Source organism: Neofelis nebulosa, chromosome 1 (assembly GCF_028018385.1).
Source record: "Neofelis nebulosa isolate mNeoNeb1 chromosome 1, mNeoNeb1.pri, whole genome shotgun sequence".
Lineage (NCBI taxonomy): Eukaryota > Metazoa > Chordata > Mammalia > Carnivora > Felidae > Neofelis > Neofelis nebulosa.
The window spans coordinates 198,946,232-198,970,540 of record NC_080782.1 but is presented as its reverse complement, the minus strand read 5'-3'; the positions used below and the strand labels follow the sequence as shown (position 1 = coordinate 198,970,540).

General features: G+C 36.3%; 1 long non-coding RNA gene across 2 annotated transcripts; it reads left to right on the top strand.

Annotated features, from left to right (window-relative positions):
* LOC131496853 (uncharacterized) lies at positions 1–16,296 on the top strand. Of its 2 annotated transcripts, none has more exons than XR_009254680.1 (3): positions 1–187; positions 14,043–14,153; positions 16,168–16,296. It is a non-coding gene; the product is annotated as an uncharacterized LOC131496853 (long non-coding RNA). The 2 variants fall into 2 exon arrangements; XR_009254682.1 differs by lacking the exon at positions 1–187 and adding an exon at positions 3,057–3,107.
* The last annotated feature ends 8,013 nt before the right edge of the window (positions 16,297–24,309 follow it).

Sequence of the window (24,309 nt, the reverse complement as noted above, 5' to 3'; positions counted from 1 at the left end):
TCTGACATTAGAACCCATCCAAACAACAGAACATATATACATGGCTCGTGGATGAAGAGAGTAAACACAAAACACAAGAAAACAACATAAGAGGAGGAAGAAGAGCAAACCAGAGAGAAAATGGCTGCTGAAAGTCACTGAAGTGCAAAAAGCATGGGATATTGGAGGAACAGAAAGATGGCTGCTAGTGAGTGGGTGTGGAAGAGAGGGCGAGAGATGGTGTAATTCACAGTATAGAATTTCAACTTTAATTGTACTGTGCTGGAAAATTAGTGAAGGGTTTTAAACAGGGATATGATATATAATTTAAGATTTTTTCTAAAGTTACCTTGATTAGATTGGAAAATGCAAAAATCAAAAGAGATAGATCATTGAGGAATATCTTCTTCCCCAACAGAAAGACTTAAAAATGTAGACAAAGATAATTCAGTAATAAGCTTTAGAAATAAGAAACCAGGCAGTTTCATACTTGCTTTCATATAGTAATGCCATCTTAATTTAATTTAGGAATTGTATAAGAAATGGTATTTTTTTAGGGGCGCCTGGGTGGCTCAGTCGGTTAAGCCTCCGACTTCAGCTCAGGTCATGATCTCACAGACCGTGGGTTCGAGCCCCACGTCAGGCTCTGTGCTGACAGCTCAGAGCCTGGAGCCTGCTTCCGATTCTGTGTCTCCCTCTCTGTCTGCCCCTCCCCCGTTCATGCTCTGTCTCTCTCTGTCTCAAAAATAAACGCTAAAAAAAAAAATTAAAAAAAAAAGAAATGGTATTTTTTTAAATGACAAATTACAGTGCCGGGTTTTGTATTTTTAAAGAACTTTAACATGTTATCTCACTTTATACATTGCGATGGTTTTCAAGAAGAAAATAGGGCTCTAAGCGCTGATAGTAAAGGTGAGACCTGATGCACAAGGAAAAGCAAACCATGGGGAAAATAAGAAAAAAAAAATGTTAGATGCAAATACCCAGGGTGTGGAGACTGCTTGGCATATTGAATGAACTGAAAGGATATTGTGGGGAGAAGTAATTTTGAAAGAAAGGAGAGGTGGTTAGTACTCTTTTCTAGATCATTAACCTAAAGGCTAAAACAATGATGTAATCTGTACAAATTTTTGTATTAGTCTCCAGCATTTTCACAATTCAGACACAGATCTTTTGAAAGTACCATACCACACTGATCCTTTCCTGAAAAATATTGAGGTGAAATATCATAACCAATGATACTGTATCACAAGTAAAACTGTAGATTTTAAACCTATGTCATCAATGTAGAAGGTCCATAGACATGTATCTCAGTAATTGTATCCGAGTAATCTCTAAAATGTTACTCTTCCATCAGTCTAGCACCAATTACTTTGAGGATTAACTCAATTTTATTACCATCTACTCACCTAGTACTCTGCATTTAACCTACAGTTTTCACTTCCTGAATGCAGCTTACAATTTTTCTAACATTAAGAATAAATAATCCATTTTATCCTATGATTTAACTTCAGAAAGTTACATGGTTCCAAATAAAACATGATTGTAAATACCCAAGAAATCTTGAAACTTAACTTAATAAACATTTGATAATGTCTATTATCTACCTTATTAGAATCTACATCAATATTAGCTCAGATGACAAAGAAAAAAAAAGATACACAATGAATTAGAAACTCTCCATAAGTCTAAAATGGCATATCTTTTAGTGTATATAAATAAAAACAAAATATCTGCACATTTTTATAAAACTGTGACATCTATCATTTGGGATTCTTTCAAAAATATTTAGTGTTTATTTATTTATTCTGGGAGAGAGAGAGAGAGAGCAAGTAGGGGTGAGGCAGAGAGAGAGGGAGAGAGAGAATCCCAAGAAGGTTCTGCAATGTCAGCACAGAGGCTAGAGTGGGACCGGATCCCACGAACTCAGACATCATGACCTGAGCCAAAATCAAGAGTCTTAACCTACTGGGATCCCTGGGATACTTTCAGAACAGTATATAGACAAAAATAGGATTGGAGAAAGTCCAGAAAGTAGAAACTGAGACAACAAAGGGATCAAGGAAAAGCCTCAGGAGGAGAGATATGTTCATGGATCTTCAATCCTGAATATATGAGAGGAGCATGATCAAAATCTATTCAAACTAAAATGACACAGATAGAGCTTCCTTGTGGGGCAACCAGATCTGGATTTGAATTCCAGCACTGGCACGTATTAACTACGTCAACTTGACACCGTTTCAAAACCTCTTAGAGACTCTGTTTCCTAATCTACAAAATGATTTTGGCGAAAATAAATTAAATTACATTTTTTATCATAGGGCCCAACATATAGAAGATATTCAACAAATATTATCATTCGTCTTTCTATATACTTTATCTAAATTGAGATGGTTCAAATAAATGCACTACTATTTAATATATAGAGTATGAAACTTAGTCAAGAGGTAAATTATGAAAATCAGATATTATAGATGAAAAATATGACTGCTGTTTAAATATTAAGATAATGCATTGATATCCATGAGTTATAAGGATAAATTGGATATTTTGTAGTTGACTTTAAAGAATAATCATGTACTTAACAAAAGGGTCTTTAATAGAAGATTATTATATTGATTGATTAATGATGAAGTATGACAAGATTTATGTTATTAAAATTTTGTTCATTGATCATAGTTATAAGAGTGAGTCTTGAGAGTGATTGTGAAGAATGTTCAAAGTTTCATTTGCTATTGAAAATGTTACTAATTTTTAATGTTGGAGCACCCCATATTTGCTTTATGTGACCTGCACACAGGATCACTCCGGGAAGTCAGTGGCCAGATGGTAAAGGCTCAAACACTGTCATTCTGGGGCGCCTGGGTGGCTCAGTCGGTTAAGCGTCCGACTTCGGCTCAGGTCACGATCTCGCGGTCCGCGAGTTCGAGCCCCGCTTCGGGCTCTGGACTGATGGCTCGGAGCCTGGAGCCTGCTTCCGATTCTGTGTCTCCCTCTCTCTCTGCCCCTCCCCCATCCATGTCTGTCTCTCTCTGTCTCAAAAATAAAAAACGTTTAAAAAAATTAATAAAAAATAAAAACACTGTCATTCTCCTGTACTTGGGGAGGTCTGAAGATGCAACTGACAGGTAAAAGCCCTATAGTCTGAGGGACACAAATGACAATCATTTGGGTACCAGAAGAGTTTCCGGATATATTATGTTAAACCAATAAAAATTCATCACTTAATAATGGGGAATACATATCAAAAAGTGAAGCCTAGGGAGAAAGAAGTTATTAGCACATAGAAAATCCTTCTCATAATAAATATTTAACTCAGTGCCTGAGGTTGTCACTAAGGATCCCACTTCGCTGAATTCTTATATTTATTTAAGATCACATTATTTAAAGAATATATAATTTCGGTTATTTGCAATTTGCACTCAAATTGCTGAAATGTCATCTGAGTATGCTAAAGACAGGAGGTAGGCATTTTGAAAATAAGATTTTCTTTGATAAAATACAAACAGAATTGAATTTATTTCATTAATTTGGTTTGTAAGAAATATATTTAGAGACACACTTAAATCCAGTAAAAAGCATTTGTTGTTGAATTTCATGTATCATTTCTGTTCCTATTCTTTCCTTCGCATTTAAAGAAGATATAAATAACATATTTTTCCCATATGATCTTCTGCTTTTGTACATTAGCAAGTAACCACCATTTCCCAAAGAAGTATTGGTAGGGGGTTTCAGCTCTTTCCTTTCCAAGACATTAAATAATTTATAATGTTTTCTGTTTCATACTAGTGTCAAACCCTGTTCTAGATGCTTTATTGGAGCTTACATCCTAGTGGGAAAAGACAAACAAGCAAATAAATAAGTAAACAATGTCATGGGGATTTAATTATTATGTAGAAAAAATGAAGCAAGTGAAGGACTAGAGAATTCTGGGGGAGCAGCAACAATTATTTTAGATAATATGGTTACAGAAAGTCTCTCTGATCAAAAGACATTTGAGAAGAGGCCTGAATAAAGAGGTGGGAGGGAAGGAGGGAGTCTCGCAGTTACCAGGGCAATAGTCATCAGGGCAGAAGGAAGGCAAGTGAAAAGGCTCCAAGGCATGTGTTTGGCATGTTAGAGCAACAATAAATGGGGTAGAAAAATAATTAAAAGGATGACTCAATTAACTGTGGTCCCTAGTGATAGAAAATCTCAGCAACACCATCTCCTTGTTTTGTTTTTGTTTTTGTTGTTTGTTATTCCCCCCAACCTCCTCCCAGAATCTGCCTTTCCCAAAGCCTTGCCATCTCCTTCAGTTCATTTTTCTCCTACCATTATTGGGCTGAAATTATATTGCTGCCATCTACCTTCCTAATCTAATGGTGGGCTAGCTTTAAAACTGAGTTCCCTTAGGTTCTCGTTACTCTGCCTTCAGCATGCGCTGTGGTTGCTAATAAAACCGGTTTATACATTTGTAGGCACATACATATGGTTTGCTTGCATGGCTGATAAAGCTATTCCATTTCATTTATAACATTTTTGAATTTCTTATTTATCCCCTGGGATGTTAAATTCATGTACCAAACTGGACTTTCTCTTTGTTTTTGTTGTTGTTTGCTTGTTTGGGTATTTTTGCATTCTTTCACTTTAATTCACTGGTGTGCTCTAAAGTCACCTAATTTTTTTTTCCAGCTCAATGTTGTATTTTTTTTCACATGTATTTTATACCCTCCTCTTAGTACATCAATTAGACAAAGTTGTAAATTATGGGTGTTTCATTCACAGCTAAACTTTCAGAGCAAACACTGCCAAATTACACTAATTTTTTCAAACTACCTAACTCATTAAATTGTTCCCTACCTTTGTATCCTCTGCTTTCCTGTCAATTGAAACCATATGCAAAAATAGAAAGAGTGGTGTAATAAGGTCTTATGTACCCATCACCTGAATTCGTTATCCATTCATGGATCTTTTTTCACATTTACTTCCATTTACATTATCCACCTGCTCTCCTGTGGATTATTTTTAAGCAAATCCCATACATTATATTATTTTATGTGCAAATATCTATCAATATACATCTAAAGATCTCACTTACATATGGAATCTAAATCTAGAAAAAAATAACCATAAGATCATAGATACACAGGGGCGCCTGGGTGGCGCAGTCGGTTAAGCGTCCGACTTCAGCCAGGTCACGATCTCGCGGTCCGTGAGTTCGAGCCCCGCGTCAGGCTCTGGGCTGATGGCCCAGAGCCTGGAGCCTGTTTCCGATTCTGTGTCTCCCTCTCTCTCTGCCCCTCCCCCGTTCATGCTCTGTCTCTCTCTGTCCCAAAAATAAATAAAAAACATTGAAAAAAAAATTAAAAAAAAGATCATAGATACACAGAATAATAGATTGGTGGTTGCCAGAGGCAGGGGGGTGGGGCATGGTCAAAATGGGTGAAGGGGGTCAAGAGATAAAAAAAATCCAGGTATAAAATAAATATATTCTGGGGATGTAATGTGGAGCATGGCAACTATGTTAATAATATTACACTGCATATTTGAAAGTTGCTAAGAGGAATAAATCTTAAAAGTTCTCATCACAAGAAAAAAATTATGCGTAGTGATGGGTGTTAACTATACTTATTATGGTGATCATTTCACAATATATACAAATATGAAATCATTATGTTGTACACCTGAAACTAGTATAATATTATCTGTCAATTATACTTCAACAAAAAATAATAAATTAAATACCATTATCAAGCAAAAAAAACACAGTATCTCCATAATATCATCACATATTCAATGAGTACTCAAATCAACTCATATGCTAGGGTTTTTTGGTTTGAATTGGGACTTGAGTAAGGGTCATACCATTTTTAGTTTTAATATTGATGCTCATATTTTAAATTCCTAAGATCCATATTTTACAAAAGATTTAGACATTAATTATCTTTATTTACTATTCTTTTTTTGTTATCTTGTTTCCTTAAAAGTCTGTTCTTTGGTTGATATTTTGTCTTTTAGGTGGTTTTGATTTTTCTGAAATTTTGGTGATGTGATGTCTGGTTGTATGCTCAGTTGTCAAATGATGTCTCATTGGTTCAAGAATTCCTGTTTGTCTGTCAATCAGCTGCAGACATTGATTCCAGACATACCTCCATTGATGTAGGGTAGGGTGGGGTATGCTGCTTTTTATGGTGTGCAGGTGATTTCTGAGTTTCAGGGCTCCACATTCCTTCTAGACATTACTCATTATTGGAATACTTGTCCTGCCTCACTCCCAAACCCAACTCTTGAGAGGAGGTGTGGGGACAAATGGAGAGAAGGCACAAATATGGCTACTTTCTTTAGCTGAGGACAAGTGATGTAAAGAGAAGAGGAAGGGGCCAAATCTTCTAGTTTTATTAGTGCAAGTTCATAATTAGTCATCCTGATAATTATATGAAGGACTTCTCTGGGTTTATTTCATCTTTTCAGTATGTGCTTGAAGAATACCTAGAAGTACCCCTACTACACACTATTATACAGTCCTACAAGTGTTAAGATCTGTTTGTCTCTGCTCATGGTAAGCTCATCCTCTTTCTGCATTTTGAGTATTTCTCAGTTTATTTCCTGTTCATGATACTTTGTAAACACAGTGATAGATGTGCATGCATAAATACAAAGTCGCATGTTTTATAGATATATTTATATGTCTATCTATATCTTCATAATTTTCTATCACTCTCTTATTGCATAAAAGGAATGCTACATACATCATTCCCTCTGATTCATGGTAGGGCAAAATGCAACACAGCACTCAATCTTATCTATTGATTCAATACATTGGTCATTTATTTCCAACCTTAAATTAAGTTATGCTAATTAATATATATAATCTCTCTGTGTATATCTATTATCTACCTACCTACCTACCTACCTGTTGAGCAAGTTTAAAATCCAAAACTAAAATTTGAAAAAAAATCCAAGTTGTATAATTTAATAATTTATCTCCTTTATGTCATCTAATTCTTTCTATCAATTAGATATGCATTAACTCAAAATAGTTATGACCTAATGAGACAAAAATTGTTCAAGGTACGAAATCTATATTCTATTAGCTTTGTCATTTATTACTAGGTGTTCTTTAATAAGTGAGGTCAAAATTAAACTCTTATTATGAACATTTCCAATCATGGAAAGATGTTGATAATGTCCTTTACTCAAGTCTTAATTATTAAATTCACAGACAAGAGTATAGGGAATTATCCATGCAAATAGTCATAACAAATTAATTCTGTATTACAGAAATAAACTAATATATACAGGTATGTGAATGTTAAAGTTTATAAACATGATTTCTATGATATTCATTTTATAAGAGGAATTTTAAAGGTACTGGGAATATTGATATCAGGAAACAGATGAAAAAGAGAAATTCCTGATGTCACCTCCCCCAACATACACTTGCACTAAATATCTGAAAGCCTAGCATATGAAAATAAACATGATTTTCACTTTGCTTCAAAGAGCAATTTAAAATTTTGTGGAGTTAAAAATGTTATAGAGTGCACACTTCAAGTCATTAACAATAACTTATTAAAAATACTGCCAAATAATGAAATATTTTTTTATTAAGTAGTGAGTTTGAGTTTTTAGTTATCCAACAAGAGGCTAAATTGTCACAGGGTTATTTCACTGGACATAGAATTCTTGATTTAGGAGAATGTGTGTTGATAGGTGGGTGAGCTAACTGTCACTCATACCCTTTAAGATACTTTGATTTCATGTAGTTATATTTTATTAAATTCCATATAAATTATGCTAGGGGCAAGTCAGTATTGAAAAATGTCTGTAAAAGGTTACCATTAATTGAGAAACTGCCTTTTATCCTATTTTTGCTTATATCATTTTACAAATTCAGACTTTTAAAAGGTGATCTACCCGACAGCTTTTTCTTTCATTTCATAGATCCATTAATTGCTTTGTTGCCTGTTCTAATGATTATTAAGTAAAAATTGGCAACTGGAAGAACACAGCTGGGGTCCACTTTACCAAGATTCTTTTTATCTGTTGGGTAGCTACATGACGTTCATACCCACTGTTCTCTCTGCACATTAGTGCTCCATAACTGTCTTTTACAATTGAATTCATTTGCTTCCTTCACTTGACGCTATTGAAGGAATAAAAAACTCTTAGGCTGTGCTTGTACCAAGGAGGAGAGGGTAGGTGGTGGTGGTGATAGTGAAAATAAACACCTTACTTTAGAAGGAACATTAAAATTTATGGGCCCATTTAATCTGTATTGACTTGAATATAAATATGAAAAAGCATGAATCGCAATAGTAAATTCCAAAGATTCAGACCTATTGATTCAGATAGAAATTCATAACTCAAAGGGCTAACATTTATATACTGTAACAAGTGTTACCAATTGGTATAGTTTTCCTTGTTGCAAAAATTCACTCATGAATAGTGTTTTTTCATTCTAATATTGAGATTCTCTTTCCCAATGCCATAAAAATCTTATGTTCATATACTTCTTTCAGATATCTAGGGCATTTGTATATGAAATAGTGCCTTAAAAGGATACATTTGGCCCCAAGAAACAGTTCATAGGCCTGTTTAGATTACCTTTTTTTCCCCACTCAATACATTATGTTTTAGAAAGTCAAGGGGCGCCTGGGTGGCGCAGTCGGTTAAGCGTCCGACTTCAGCCAGGTCACGATCTCGCGGTCCGTGAGTTCGAGCCCCGCGTCAGGCTCTGGGCTGATGGCTTGGAGCCTGGAGCCTGTTTCCGATTCTGTGTCTCCCTCTCTCTCTCTGCCCCTCCCCCGTTCATGCTCTGTCTCTCTCTGTCCCAAAAATAAAATTTTTTTTAAAATAAAAAAAGAAAGTCAAATGTATCACATATGCCCATATATGAAACTTTATCACAGTTATTAATTTAAAATGTATCAGTGATTTTCAAAATAAAGGTTTACCTGAAAGGTCAGGATGCTGTTAATAGAGGTAAAAATGTTACCATACTTGGATTGTAAATTGTTGGATTAAAAAGATAAAGCCAGTGCTTGTAACTTACTTTGTGTATGTGTAACTATGACTTTGTGCATACAGAATATTATTTCATTAATATAGGAAATGTGCAAATATTTCTCTCTTGGAAACACTCAGTTTTTCTTTATTAATAGTATTGCCTCTGTGGATATATACCCAAGATAAATATCCCCTTTATACAATGTACTTAATATAAGAAAATGAAATAAATTTGTTAGACGTAACTTTTTCAGATTTCTTTACCTGAGAAAATCTATAATTATATGTAGTCTTTTATATAATAAATGAATTATGTTAAAATTTTAAGTGCATTAGATGTTTAAAATACATTTAAAATGTTCTTATTGTCAGAATTACTTTAGTAATATATTCAGACTTGCAAAATATTTTCTATGTATATCCTTATGTCTTTCCCTGAATTATCTCTCTCCTTTAATCACGTAGCTTTGCAACCACCCCATAATGACAAAATGCCTAGAGTGCGTGTATAAAAAGTTGACGTGGTGGAGCGTCTGGGTGGCTCAGTTGGGCAGTTAAGCGAATGAGTTCAACTTGTGTCATGATCTTGTGGTTCCTGAGTTCGAGCCCTAAGGCGGACTCTGTGCTGAGAGCTCAGAGCGTGGAGCCTGTTTCAGATTCTGCGTCATCCTCTCTCTCTGCTCTTCCCCTGCTTGTGCTTGCTCTCTCTCTCTCTCTCTCTCTCGCTCTCTCCCTCCTCAAAAATAAATAAACATTAAAAAAAAACTGATTTGCCATTAAAAAAAAGTTGAAGTAGTGAGAAGAGAGTGGAGCAGAATCAAGCTGCGGATAAGGTAAGAACGTCAAGATGTGTTCACTGATAGGGGCACCTGGGTGGCTCAGTCGGTTAAGCATCCAACTTCAGCTCAGGTCATGATCTCACAGTTTGTGAGTTCAAGCCCAGCGTCAGGCTCTGTGCTGGCATCTCGGAGCCTGGAGCCTGCTTTGGATTCTGTGTCTCCTCTCTCTGCCCCTTCCCCACTTGTGCTCTGTCTCTGTCTCTCAAAAATAAATAAATGTAATGAAAAAACTTAAGATGTGCTCACAGATAATGGAAAAGTGCATGGTCATTAGTGCCTACACACATACACACATGCACAAATGAAGACAATGGATCAGCCGTACATTAGTTGACTCATGCTCAGTGATCACAATGGTGTTGGATCAAAAGACATTAAACAAGCTAGAGCTTAAGTTCAACCTTTGAAGTGTGGGTTTTGTCCCCAGTCTACTTGAAAATATCTAAACTTTACTAAGTACCAAGATGTCATCACATGAAGAAAGAGAGTGACATTCTTAGAGGAAAAGATGTAACCAGACACAAATGCCAAGATACTAAACCTGCTTCATTTTTTAAAATTAACATGTGAAGCCAGCATTACCTTGATTCCAAAACCATACAAAGACCCCACTAAAAAGGATAATTACAGGACAATATCCATGATGAACTTGGATGCAGAAATTCTCAACAAGATATTAGCAAATCGAATTCAACAGCATATGAAAAGAGTTATTCACTATGATCAAGTGGGATTTATTCCTGGGCTGCAGGCCTGTTCAATATTTGCAAACCAATCACCACGACACACGACATTAATAAAAGAAAGGATAAGAACCATATGATCCTGTCAATAGATGCAGAAAAAGCACTCGGCAAAATACTGCACCCATTCTTGACAAAAACCCTCAACAAAGTAGGGTTAGATGACACATACTTCAACATCATAAAGGTCATATATGAAAGACCCAAAGCTAACACCATCCTCAATGGGGAAAAAGTCAGAGCCTTTCCCCTATGGTCAGGAACAAGACAAAGATGCCCACTCTCACCATTACTATTAACATTAACATAGTACTGGAAGTCTTAGCTTCAGCAATCAGATAAAAAAAAAAAGAAATAAAGGGCATACAAATCAATGAGGAAGAAGACAGACTTTCACTATTTGCCGATGACATGATATTCTATGTAGAAAACCTGAAACACTCCACCAAAAAATTGCTAGAATGAATACATGAATTCTGCCAAGTCATAGAATATAAAATCAACGTGTAGAAATCTGTTGCATGTCTATACACCAATAGCGAAGCAGCAGAAAAAGAAATCAAGGAATAAATCTCATTTATTACTGCATCAAAAGCAATAAGATACTGAAGAATAAACCTGACTAAAGAAAAAAAAAACCTGACTAAAGAGATAAAGAGATAAACTATAGAAGACATATGAAAGATATTGAAAAGGACACAAAGAAATGGAAAAGCATGGGCACCTGGGCGGCTCAGTCAGTTAAGCATCTGACTTCGGCTCAGGTCACGATGTCACAGTTTGTGAGTTCGAGTCCCATTTCAGGCTCTGTGTTGACAGCTCAAAGCCTGGATCATGCTTCGAATTCTGTAATTCTGTGTCTCCCTCTCTCTGTGCCTCCCCTGCATGAGCTCTGTCTCTCTGTCTGTCTCTCTGTCTCTCTGTGTCTCAAAAATAAACATTAAAAAAAAAGAAATGGAAAAGCACTCCATGCTCATGGATTGAAAGAACAAACACTGTTAAAATGTCCATACTACCCAAAGCAATCTACACATTTAATGCAATCCCTACCAAAATACCACCAGCATTCTTTGGAAAGCTAGATCAAACCACCCTAAAATTTGTATGGAACCACAAAAGACTCTGAACAGCCAAATCTATCCTGAAAAAGAAAAAAACAAAACTGGATGAATCACAATTCCAGATTCTAAACTATATTGCAAAGATGCAGTCATCAAGACAGTATTGTACTGGTACAGAAATAGATGCATAGTCAATGGAACCAAATAGAAAGCTTGGAAATGGACCTACAACTATATGGCCAACTCATCTTTGACAAAGCAGGAAAGAATATCCAATGGAAAAAAGATAGTCTCTTCAACAAACAGTGTTGGGAAAACTGGATGGTGACATGCAGAATGAAACTGGGCCACTTTCTTACAACATACACAAAAATAAGTTCAAAATGGATGAAAGACCTAACTGAGAGACAGGAAATCGTAAAAATCTTAGAGAACACTGGCAGCAACCTCTTTGACCTTGGCCAGAGAAACTTCTGCTAGACACATCACCCACCAAAGGCAAAGGAAACAAAAGCAAACATGAACTATTAGGACCTCATCAATTAAAAAAAAAAATTCTGCACAGCAAGGGAAACAGTCAACAAAACTTATGGAATGGGAGAAGACTTTTGCAAATGACATAGCTGATAAAGGGTTAGTATCCAAAATCTATAAAGTACTTATCAAACTCAACACCCCAAAATCAAACAACCCAGTTAAGAAATAGGCAGAAGACATGAATAGACACTTCTCCAAAGAAGACCTACATATAGCTAACAGACACATGAAAAGATGCTCAACATCACTCATCATCAGAGAAATACAAATCAAAACCATGATAAGATATCACCTCACACCTGTCAGAATGTCTAAAATTAACAACACAAGAAACAACAGGTATTGGCAAGGATGTGGAGAAAGGGAACCTACTTGCACTGCTGGTAGGACTGCAAACTGGTGCAGTTACTCTGGAGAACAGTATGGAATTTCCTCAAAAAACTAAAAAAAATATAACTATCCTATGATCCAGCAACTACACTATTAGGTATTATGCAAAGGATACAAAACTATAGATTTGAAGGGGTGCATGCATCCCAGTGTTTATGGCAGAATTATCATCAATAGCCAAACTATGGAGAGAGCTCAAATATCCTTCCACTGATGAATAGATAAATAATATGTGGTACACACACACACACACACACACACACACACACACACACACAATGGAATGCCACTCAGCATCAAAAAACTGAAATCTTGCCATTTGCAATGACGTGGATGGAGCCATAATGTATTATGCTAAGCAAAATAAGTCAATCAGAGAAAGACAAATACCATATGATTTCACTTGTATGTGGAATTAAGAAAGAAAATAGATGAACATATGGGAAGTAGGGTGAAAGAGAAGAAAGGGAAACAAACCATAAAAGGCTCTTAATGATAGAGAACAAACTGAGGGTTGTTGGAGGAAGATGCATGGTAAATGGGCTAGATGGGTGATGGGTATTAAGAAGAGCACTTGTGGAGCACCTGGGTGATCCAATAGGTTAAACGTCCAACTTCATCTCAGGTCATGATCTCACGGTCCGTGGGTTTGAGCCCTGCATCGGGCTCTGTGCTAACAGCTCAGAGCCTGGAGCCTGTTTCAGATTCTGTGTCTCCCTCTCTCTCTGCCCCTCCTCTGCTGCACTTTGTCTCTCTCTCTCTCTCAAAAATAAATAAAAATTAAAAAGAAAAAAAAGAAGAAGGGCACTGTGATGAGCATTGGGTGTTGTATGTAAGTGATGAATCACTGAATTCTACTTCTGAAACCAATATCGTACTGTATATTAAATAAAATATACATTAACATAAATTAAAATACATTAAAAATTACATGCAGATATAATTCCATTGTAGACTCCCATATTTTTCAGCTTTGAATCTTTACATACTGTGTCAGGCAGATCCAGCCAAAAATAAATAACTCTTTACTTAATTTGAATTTCAAATTAGGATTTAGTTTGTGTGTGTAGTAAAATGTTAAACTTGAAATCCAGATTATATAGAAATGAGTAAAAACCTTATAATACCAGAAGTTTATATTTATATACCAAGAATAAGGCTTGGAAAATATAAAGTATACCTGGAGGATCAATATGCAAACTTCATTCTGATAAAGTCTTTTGCAGGGAGAATGTATGATGTGGAAATGTGTGATATGATGTAGGGAAATCACTTCCTACAAGAAATGGGGAAGACTATGTAGATACTGAGAGTAGGTTTGAATTGGGGGGGTGGGCAATGGGCAAGTGATGTGAAGAAACAAAAATGTTTAGGAATATTGAAACAAGTATTCTGGCTTCCTTTTTACAATCCAAATCTCAGGGGGATCAGGAGGAAATTAATCTAGACAGATGTGAGATAATCCAAGACTACTGACAAATGCTCTATTTTCCCCAACACAGAACATAGTTCATCTGTCTTGGGACCCCAGTGAGCAAGCAAAGTGAAGGACAACTTGTTGAAGGCATGGATAAGACAGCAAAGCATACAAGTGATCCTCCCCCCACCAGACAGTATGTATCTAGACCTCTCATTTCAACTGTAGAGTGAATAAAGGAAGAGAACACACACTAACGGAGGGGAAACAGCACTTACTGGGATTTGAAAAATGAATTGACTGAATATCCCAAAGAGACTTTGGAAGTGACACCAAAGTGTACTGGGTGACTTTTCTTTGGCAATTTTTATCCTATTCCTAACGCATATCATTTCTTGCTGGACTCAGTACATGTATAGAAGTATGCACAGGCACCAATTTACGTTAAGCATGAATGATGTTCTAAGGAAATACATTGTATTTCCTTATACATGTTCTAAGCAATACATGTTCTAAGCAATACATGGTATAGGAAATAGTTAAATGTTGTTTTTTTTTTTCACATCTATATCACAGTGTATGCAAATTCATTTATTTCTCTCCATTTCCAAATCCCTAGTTCAAGCTACAAACATCTCTTACCTAAAATAATACTACAGTTGTCTCCTGAATTATTTCCTTGAACCAATTCTTCCCTCTCCAAATGTTAGGCAGGACTATATTCTCGAATTGCAAATATGACCCTTTTATTTCTCTCTCTTAGTATATAGAACAGAATCCCTGATGTGGCCTGCAGCTTCCTGCCAGTTCTGGCCTCTACTTGTTTTCCGTCTCCTTTCACATTTTCACACAAGCTCTCTACACCCCTGGAATTAAACTGTTTTTTCTCCCCTAGGGCCTTTGGACTGCCTCTTTCTTCTGCATTAAACACTTTCTACCACTCACCTCTTGGTTCAGTTAATTCTTAGCATTAGAACCTCAGTGACAGGTATCATTTTTTCTTTTTTTTCCCCATACATATTTTATTTATTTTTTTAAATATATGAAATTTATTGTCAAATTGGTTTCCATACAACACCCAGTGCTCATCCCAACAGGTGCCCTCCTCAATACCCATCACCCACCCTCCCCGCCCCCCCCCACCCCCCATCAGCCCTTAATTTGTTCTCAGTTTTTAAGAGTCTTTTATGCTTTGGCTCTCTCGCACTCTAACCCTTATTTTTTTTTTTCCTTCCCCTCCCCCATGGGTTTCTGTTAAGTTTCTCAGGATCCACATAAGAGTGAACACATATGGTATCTGTCTTTCTCTGTATGGCTTATTTCACTTAACATAACACTCTCCAGTTCCATCCACGTTGCTACAAAGGGCCATATGTCATTCTTTCTCATTGCCACATAGTGCTCCATTGTGTATATAAACCACAATTTCTTTATCCATTCATCAGTTGATGGACATTTAGGTATCATTTTTTCATGAAAACATTCTCTGATCAACCCAGGCTAGCTCACATCCCCCGCTCTGTGCTTTCACATGTCCCTCTGTGTTTCATTCATAACACTTTTGCAGTGTGTAATTATACACCTGTAACATCATTTTTATTATTTCCCATCTCTCCTATGATCCGTAAACTCAGTGCAAGCTGGAACCTGCCTGTTTGTTTCACTATGCTATACCTAACTCCAGGCAGAGAGTATTAAACATAATAGGCACCAAAATATCTGTTAAGTCATTGTGTAAGTGCATAAGTGAATGAACATGTGAATACAGATATGCTAGTCTAAACATGTTTCTATAACACATACATCTATAGGAGTTCCTAACAAACAAGAAAGAGAATGATAATTGACCATTGCCAGAAATTATATCTGAGTAATATGGATGACTAACCACCACAAGTTACTCATCTCTTGCTTTGTTTTACAACATAAGACTTTATTCTAATGTATAAGACTTTGTTACAAAACTCATACCCCCAAATGACAGTAATTCTGGCACTTAGTTCATTTGTTCTCTTTTTTAACGTCAGACCAAAGAAAAATGTTATTGCTGTTCTGCAAATATCTAGAACAGCAAAAAATTCACTAAATTTATCCTGAGGCCAATGGGTAAAATACTATTTCACCTCATATCTCAACTTGTTTTACTTTTGGAAGGACGTGATTAGCCTAATACTTTGTTCCATGCTTCTATTTAACAAAAATATTTTTAGTTCCCCAGGGCTGCCATAACAAAGTACCACAAACTGAGTGGCACACAACAAGAGAAATTTATTATTTTATTGTGGTGGAGGCTAGAAGCTCAGAATGAAGGTGTTAGCAAAGCCATCGTTTTCCTAAACCACCAGGTGAGGATCCTTTCTTGCCCCTTCCAGCTTCTGATAGCCCTGAGTGTCCCAGGCCTGGTACAAGGTGTTAAAGATTCATCAAGAAACACAATGGGGTGCCTGGGTGACTCAGTCAGTTAAGCATCTCACTCTTGATTTCGGCTCAGGTCATGATCTCATGGTTTGTGAGATTCAGCCCCACCTTGGGCTCTGTGCTGACATCACAGAGCCTGCTTGGGATTCTCTCTCTCTCTGTCTTTCTCTCTGGCTCTTCCCTGCTGTGCTTTGTTTATCTCTCAAAATAAATAAATAAACTTTTTTTAAAAAGAAGAAGAAACACAACAGACACAAATATTTGGCATATCTTTTTCACAGTCAACAATAACACTCCCTATTTAAATATTTATCTATTTAAAACTTAATCACTGGGGAGCCTGGGTGGCTCAGTCAGTTAAGCGTCTGACTTCGGCTCAATTCATGATCTCACGGTTTGTGAGTTCGAGCCCCGTGTCCGGCTCTGTGCTGACAGCTCAGAGCCTGGAGCCTGCTTCGGATTCTGTATCTCCCTCTCTCTCTCTCTGCTCCTCCCCTGTTCATGCTCCGGCTCTCTCTCTCTCAAAAACAAATAAACATTAAAAAAAAAAAAACTTAATCACTAATATATCATGATTTGGACGGCACAGGAGAGATGGGAGGGGAACATATCACATTTTATTCTAACATCAATTTACACTGTGTATACTTCTACAACTTTGTACACTATAACACTTATTATTTTATAGAAATAGCATTTTAACCTTTTATTGAAAATAACCTAAGAATTTGAATTCTTATTAATAATTTATACAGTTGGTACCAAATAATTATAATGGAAGATTCAGTTACTGAAGTTTGAAAAGACTAATGGGGATACATGCCTGATTCAGGATCTGCCATGGTACCTACCAAACTCCCTTCCTAAGCAATGATAGTCATGAAATCACTGACTAATTTTGTTAGTTACATTTTAAAAAATACAGGATGGTTGCATACCTGGCATAAGTCTACCTTAAATTATATCTTGAACCATGGGAAGTACCTATCATGTTTGGTAAAAAATACCATTAGTCTGTTACTAATTCTTGGCTCCAAACTTATGATCTGTTGATTTGTTTGTTTGTTTATTTATTTTTGATTTCTGAGACACTCCAGTGTCTGTTTATGATATTCTTTTTTTTTTTTTTTTTTTTTCAACGTTTTTTATTTATTTTTGGGACAGAGAGAGACAGAGCATGAACGGGGGAGGGGCAGAGAGAGAGGGAGACACAGAATCGGAAGCAGGCTCCAGGCTCTGAGCCATCAGCCCAGAGCCTGACGCGGGGCTCGAACTCACGGACCGCGAGATCGTGACCTGGCTGAAGTCGGACGCTTAACCGACTGCGCCACCCAGGCGCCCCTGTTTATGATATTCTTTACTAGTCCCTCATTTGTTCCCACGTTTATATTGTTTTCTCTCATTGCCAGCTTCCAATGAGAGATTCACCATATTGGCTGCCACCCCACTCCCAATACCTTAGCTGGACTCTGGGACTTCATTTATTTTTAATGTTCATTTATTTGAGAGAGAGAGATAGTGCAGGGTTAGGACAGAAGGAAAGAGAGAGAATCGAGAATCGTAAGCAGGCTCCATGCTCAGTAGGGAGCCTGATGAGGGGGCTCAGTCAACCTTGAGATCATGACATAAGCTGAAATCAAGAGTCGGACACTTAACTGAACCATCCAGGCGCCCCTGGGAACTTCATTTTAAACAATCGTGGGGCACATGGGTGTCTCAGTCAGTTGGGCTTCCGGACTTCCACTCAGATCATGATCTCACGGTTCATTGGTTCAAGCCCTGTGTTGAACTGTGTCCGGACAGCTCAGAGCCTGGAGCCTATTTCAGATTCTGTGTCTCCGTCTCTCTCTGCTCCTCCCCTGTTCATGCTCTGTCTCTCTCTCTCTCTCTCTCTCTCTCTCTCTCTCTCTCTCTCTCTCAAAAATGAATAAACATTAAAAAATTTTTAAAAAAGGAAACAACCTTGACTCACCACGATCACTAATGACTGGTGATATGATTGTTATTAATTTTAGACACTTAATTACCCCATTTGCCTCTATTTACTAATTTAGGGATCAATTTGAGCATTGATTTTTCAGTAAATTCTTCCAAAAATCTCAGTTTAGGTTTTTTGTTTTCTTCTGTGTATTCTCAAGTTTCATGAGCATTCCTCCAGTAGCACATCCAGGAAACAAAATTGCCTCCACCAATACTCTTACAAGTTTTTAGTGTATCAGCCAGTATGAGCTATGCATTACTTATTTTATCCCCAATGGAAGAAGCTTAAATATAACTTATTTAAATGATTGAATGCTTTTTCTTTCTTTTTAAAGGTAGCTTCTTCTTGCTTCATTGAAAATGGTATATAATTATTGATAGTTAATAAATTCCTAACTCTATCATTATTTTTTTAATGAGAAGTTTTAGATATTTTCAAAGTTCGGGGTATTTTTATATAGACATATTACAAATTATTATCTGCTGAAGTCTAAGCTCAGACAGTTCTCCCTGTACAAGAAAAAACATACTCTCATTTTGAACTTAGCACTTAATGATTAAAACTACAGCACTTCATGACAAATGTTCTGATTGAAACAAGAAACAGTCACAGAACCTAATTATTACTTTGCACTAAGAGTGGGATTAGTGGTAGAAACTGATGAAAGTAATGTATGGCAAGTACATATTGACTCTATACCGTGTGCCACATATGTTGAGTTGACATATAAACTTAAGCTATGGGCTTTGGACTTATTATTTCTATGTGGAAATTGTATTGATAATGAAATTACATAACTCGCTCTGTCAAACCATAAGCTCTTTATTTTTGTATTTACAGATCATCTTACATTGTTTCTGGAAGAAGTGTTCAATGACTTTGAAATTTTATTTTTATTATATCAATCAAAATGTCCACTGAACTTCTTCAGTAAATAAGCCTGCTTCTATCTGAAAATACTTTTATCCTGCAATATACATTGACCAGTTGTGACAAATAGTACCAAAGTTTAGGGAACATACTTTGAACAATGTGTAGAATTACTAATTCACCCCCCCCGCCCCGTACATTTTTTCCCTCAGAATGCGGTTACCACAATACATGATCAGAAGACTGGGAAAATTTTAAAGTCACTAATAAAAGTAATCCAATGGTTATGATGCTGTATATAAAACATCTTCACTTATATATAACTGAGAATTCCTCTTGATGCATATTTTATTATCCATGAGCATGATGTTTTAAAGAATAATTTGAACTACTTGAAATAATTTGAACACAAAGAAAAGAAGTAAAGTTAGTTCATCTTTGGTTAAGAACAACAGAAATATATATGTTCATTGGTGTAAGGGGGAAAAAGCCAATAATTTATTAAATGAATACATGAAGAAAGGAACAGGTAGAATTTCTAGGCTTGATGGACTAGAACTAGTAATCTACAGTTTCTATGGTAATGTTTCCTCTCTCTCTTTCTCTCCTCCCCCACTCATGCTTTTTTAGTACTGCTTCATTCACCTTACTTACTACAGATTAGCTTTCTTTGTTTCTCTATGCTTTAGTGGAAAATGTCTCCATACCATTTTCCTAATTTAATACCGCCTAGTATCTAACCCTGTTTTAATAATCCCAATTTTACATTCTGGGAAGTAAAGAAAAAAAAAAGAGCTCAAGTGTCTCAACTCTCTCTATGAACTGGTCTCCCAGGACTGGGTTTCTATTTTACATGAAATTAACTATGGTCAGAGACAAGATTATCAACTATGAACGGAATCATAGGGGGCCACTTCCTTTAGTTACTAAAGCAGATAACATAGAGTCTCAGAACCAAAAACATGTCTACTGAAATTATCAGCCTTGGCATAGATGAGCCATTTAATGGTGGTAGAAGGTTATATATTTAAATAAATGCACTATGATGGACAGTACAAGACTATTTTTAATTAATATATATATATATATATATATATATATATATATATATATATATATACATTTACATGTATTTATTAATGTTTATTTATTATTGAGAGACAGAGAGACACAGGTGAGCAGGGGAGGGGTAGAGAGAGGAGGAGACACAGAATCTAAAGCAGGCTCCAGGCTCTGAGCTGTCATTACAGAGCCTGGCACGGGGCTTGAACTCACAAACTGTGAGATCATGATGTGAGCTGAAGTTGGTCACCTAACCAACTGAGCCACCCAGGCACCCCAATGAATATATTTATCAATAATTGGAGAAAATTAGTAAGCTTCCTTATACATGACATCATCTTGCTCCATATCCTCAAGGATGCCCCAGTTTTTATAATATCTCTGGGTGAATGAGAAAAAGCTCCAATGTTCTTTTCTCTCAACTATTGAAAGACTATTGTAACAAATAGATATTTGTTAGTTAAGACATGATCTCCTGGAAATATGTTGTAATATGTATTAAGTCTACAATGTGTATGATGTGAACAGTATCACCTTACATGTTGTATAATGTGCAATTTGCACAGTGATATGTGGCTATTTATAGATTCTTACTATGTATTTTGCACTTGAATGATATTTGGTATAATTAAGGTATTTATAACTATAAAATAGTTTAATATTTCATATACATTTTTGGAATTTTTTTAACTGTCTAGAACCTGTTATTTGCAGAATATAATAAGAATGTAGTATTCCTTAAAATAAAGAAAACTTGTAAGGCCTTAACCAATTCTGGAAAAAATACATGTAGACTGTATAATTTTAACTCTCTTAAACTTACTGTATTATCATCACCTGCTCTAAACAAAAAAATGGTTATATTATATTCATTAATTCATCAAAATAGATCCTATTATGTTCCAAGGATTACTCTAGATGCTAGAAATTATAGGCAAATCCTGCTGCCTCATGCAGCTTACAAAGTAGAGGAAAAGAGAAAGACAACAAGTAAATTTTGTTTAAATCTTGAATAATTACATAGAGTAATAAGTGTAAAGATAATTACATAAGGTTTTATGATAAATAATGCCAAAAGAGTTTATTTTTTTCAATGTTTATTTATTTTTGAGACAGAGAGAGAGCATGAATGGGGGAAGGGCAGAGAGAGAGAGGGAGACACAGAACCAGAAGCAGGCTCCAGGCTCTGAGCTGTCAGCACAGAGCCCCACGTGGGGCTTGAACTCACGGACCGTGAGATCATGACCTGAGCTAAAGTCGGACGCTTAACGGATGGAGCCACCCAGGCGCCCCATAAAAGAGTTTAATTTGAATTGGACAGTTCCAGGAGTTCACTGTCAGGAATCTTTAACCTGAGATTAAGAAACATTGGAGTTGAAAACTCTTGTGGAAAGGATATTCTTTTTATGGGAAATGCTGGTTATTAAATGTTACTTGTACTATATACAAGTGGCACAGTAAAATTACTGGCATGATTGAGTCCCCTGAATGTACTTAGTATCACAGAGCATTGAGTATTTTTTTGTGTGCCTGTATGGTATGTATGTGTGTGTGAGAAATAAATATGAACAAAAACTTGTGATAAATTTATTTATAACTTGGGATTGTGTGCCTATTGTGCTTTGGGCTGAAACCTGGTCTTCCATAGTTCTCAACATTTAATTTGCATTTAATAATGTTAATTATTTACCTTTAAAGGGATAGAAAGGGACACAATTTTCAATACTGGTTAACATAGCCAATTCAAAACGTTTCCTCTGGAAGAAGAATATGGAAGATTGTGTGTGTGTGTGTGTGTGTGTGTGTGTGTGTGTGTGTGTGTGTAATCCTCATTCCAATTGTGCTCTAGCCATTGCATAGTAAGGTGTTTTTATTACTTTATGAGTTTACCTGCAAGGTATACCTCAAACCTTGTTTGTACTTTCATAACTTCATGTCTGCATTTTGTGGTGATCACCATTAGACAATGCTCTTGATTAATTAGATAACATAAATCTCAGGAAAAAAAGTCCTGTCATGCTTTGGACAAGATTATCTGCGTAATTTATTCTTTCATAATACAGTGATACTATTTTTCAAGGGGAAAATATGAATAGGTACCAGACTGTAATACAAATTAATAAATACCTATGGCATTTTAAAGTATGTAGAGTGTTTTCATATTCATGTATTCAATTCACACTTAAAAGGATAATTTAGCAATTTGGTAAGGAATAATTAAAATAAATTACATTTGAAAGACTAGACTTATTTTCCTATTTACATCCTTCTTTTTGATGACCTTTGACTTACTGTAAAGTCTCCAATATGATCTCTGTCTCTTGTTCTTGCTCCCTTCCTGCCTCTCTCTCTTTCTAGAATATTTGCTGCTCTCAAGTATCACCCAGAGAATTTTACCTTTTGCTCTCAGTGTACTTGCCAAAGCATCAGCAATAAATATGAGACAACTTAAGCAGTGAATTTGGTTCAATTAAGTAATAATTATGAACTTATTTCTCTTATCTCTGTTGGTATACTGTGGTTAAGCCAGATGAGAATTAGGATTTATTTTATTTTATTTTATTTATTTATTTATGTTTAACATTTATTTATTTTTGAGACAGAGAGAAACAGAGCATGAACAGGGGAGGGGCAGAGAGAGAGGGAGACACAGAATCTGAAATAGGCTCCAGGCTCTGAGCTGTCAGCACAGAGCCCGACGTGGGTATCGAACTCACAGACCGTGAGATCATGACCTGAGCCGAAGTTGGACGCCCAACCGACCAAGCCACACAGGCGCCCCTAGGATTTATTTAAAAAAAATTTTTTAACGTTTATTTATTTTTGAGACAGAGAGAGACAGAGCATGAATGGGGGAGGGTCAGAGAGAGAGGGAGACACAGAATCGGAAGCAGGCTCCAGGCTCTGAGCTGTCAGCACAGAGCCCGACGCGGGGCTCGAACTCACGGACCGTGAGATCATGACCTGAGCCGAAGTTGGACGCTTAACTGACCAAGCCACCCAGGCGGCCCCCTAGGATTTATTTTAAATGTGCTTGCTGAATGCTTTCTGCAAACTTCAACTGAGTTTACAGATAAGATGAGGCCAATTGTCTCTTCTCAGGTCTAATATGTACATTTGCTTAGTCATAGAGAACTTAGGCTGAGCTTTGAGATATCTCATATCTGTCTTCTAACTGACAGGTACACATGGTTTTGGCTGCACATTGCTGCAGCAATCTATATAATATGTATATGCCTGGGACCCTGTGAAGATTTTTTATGGCAGAAAATATTTTTAAATACCCGATCTCTCTAAAAATAAGTTTATACACAGATGACCAACAAATACATGAAAAGAAGCTCAATACCACTAATCATCTGGGAAACGCAGATTAAACTTTAACCTTTCAGAATGGCTAAAATCAAAAAGACAAAAAAAATGTTGGAGAAGGCATGGAGAAAAAGGAACTCTGTGCACTGCTGGTGGGAGTATAAACTGGCATAGCCACTGTAGAAAGCAGTATGGAGGTTTCCCTCAAAATTAAAAATAGAAATATCATATGATCAAATAATTCTGTTACTGAGTATTTACCCAAACAAAACAAAAGCACTAATTTGAAAAGATGCATGGACCCCTATGTTGATTGCAGCATCAGTTACAATAGCCAAGCTATGTAAGCAACCTGTGTCCATCAATAGACCAATGAATAAAGATGTGGTGTGTGTATATATAATACATAATGGAATAAAAAAAGATGATATCTTACATTTGTGACAACGTGGATGGACCAAGAGATATTATGCTAAAGTAAAGAAATCAGACAGAGAAAGACAAATGCCACATGATTTCACTTATGTGCAGAATTCAAAAAACAAAACAAAACAAAAGAAAAAACAAACAAGTAGAATCAGACCTATAAATATAGGGATCAACCAGATTGGCAGAAGGAAGGGGGGAGTGAGGGGTTGGGCAAATGAGTAAAGGGGAGTGGAAGATACAGGCTTCCAGCTTTAGGATGAATAAGTCAGAAGAACAAATG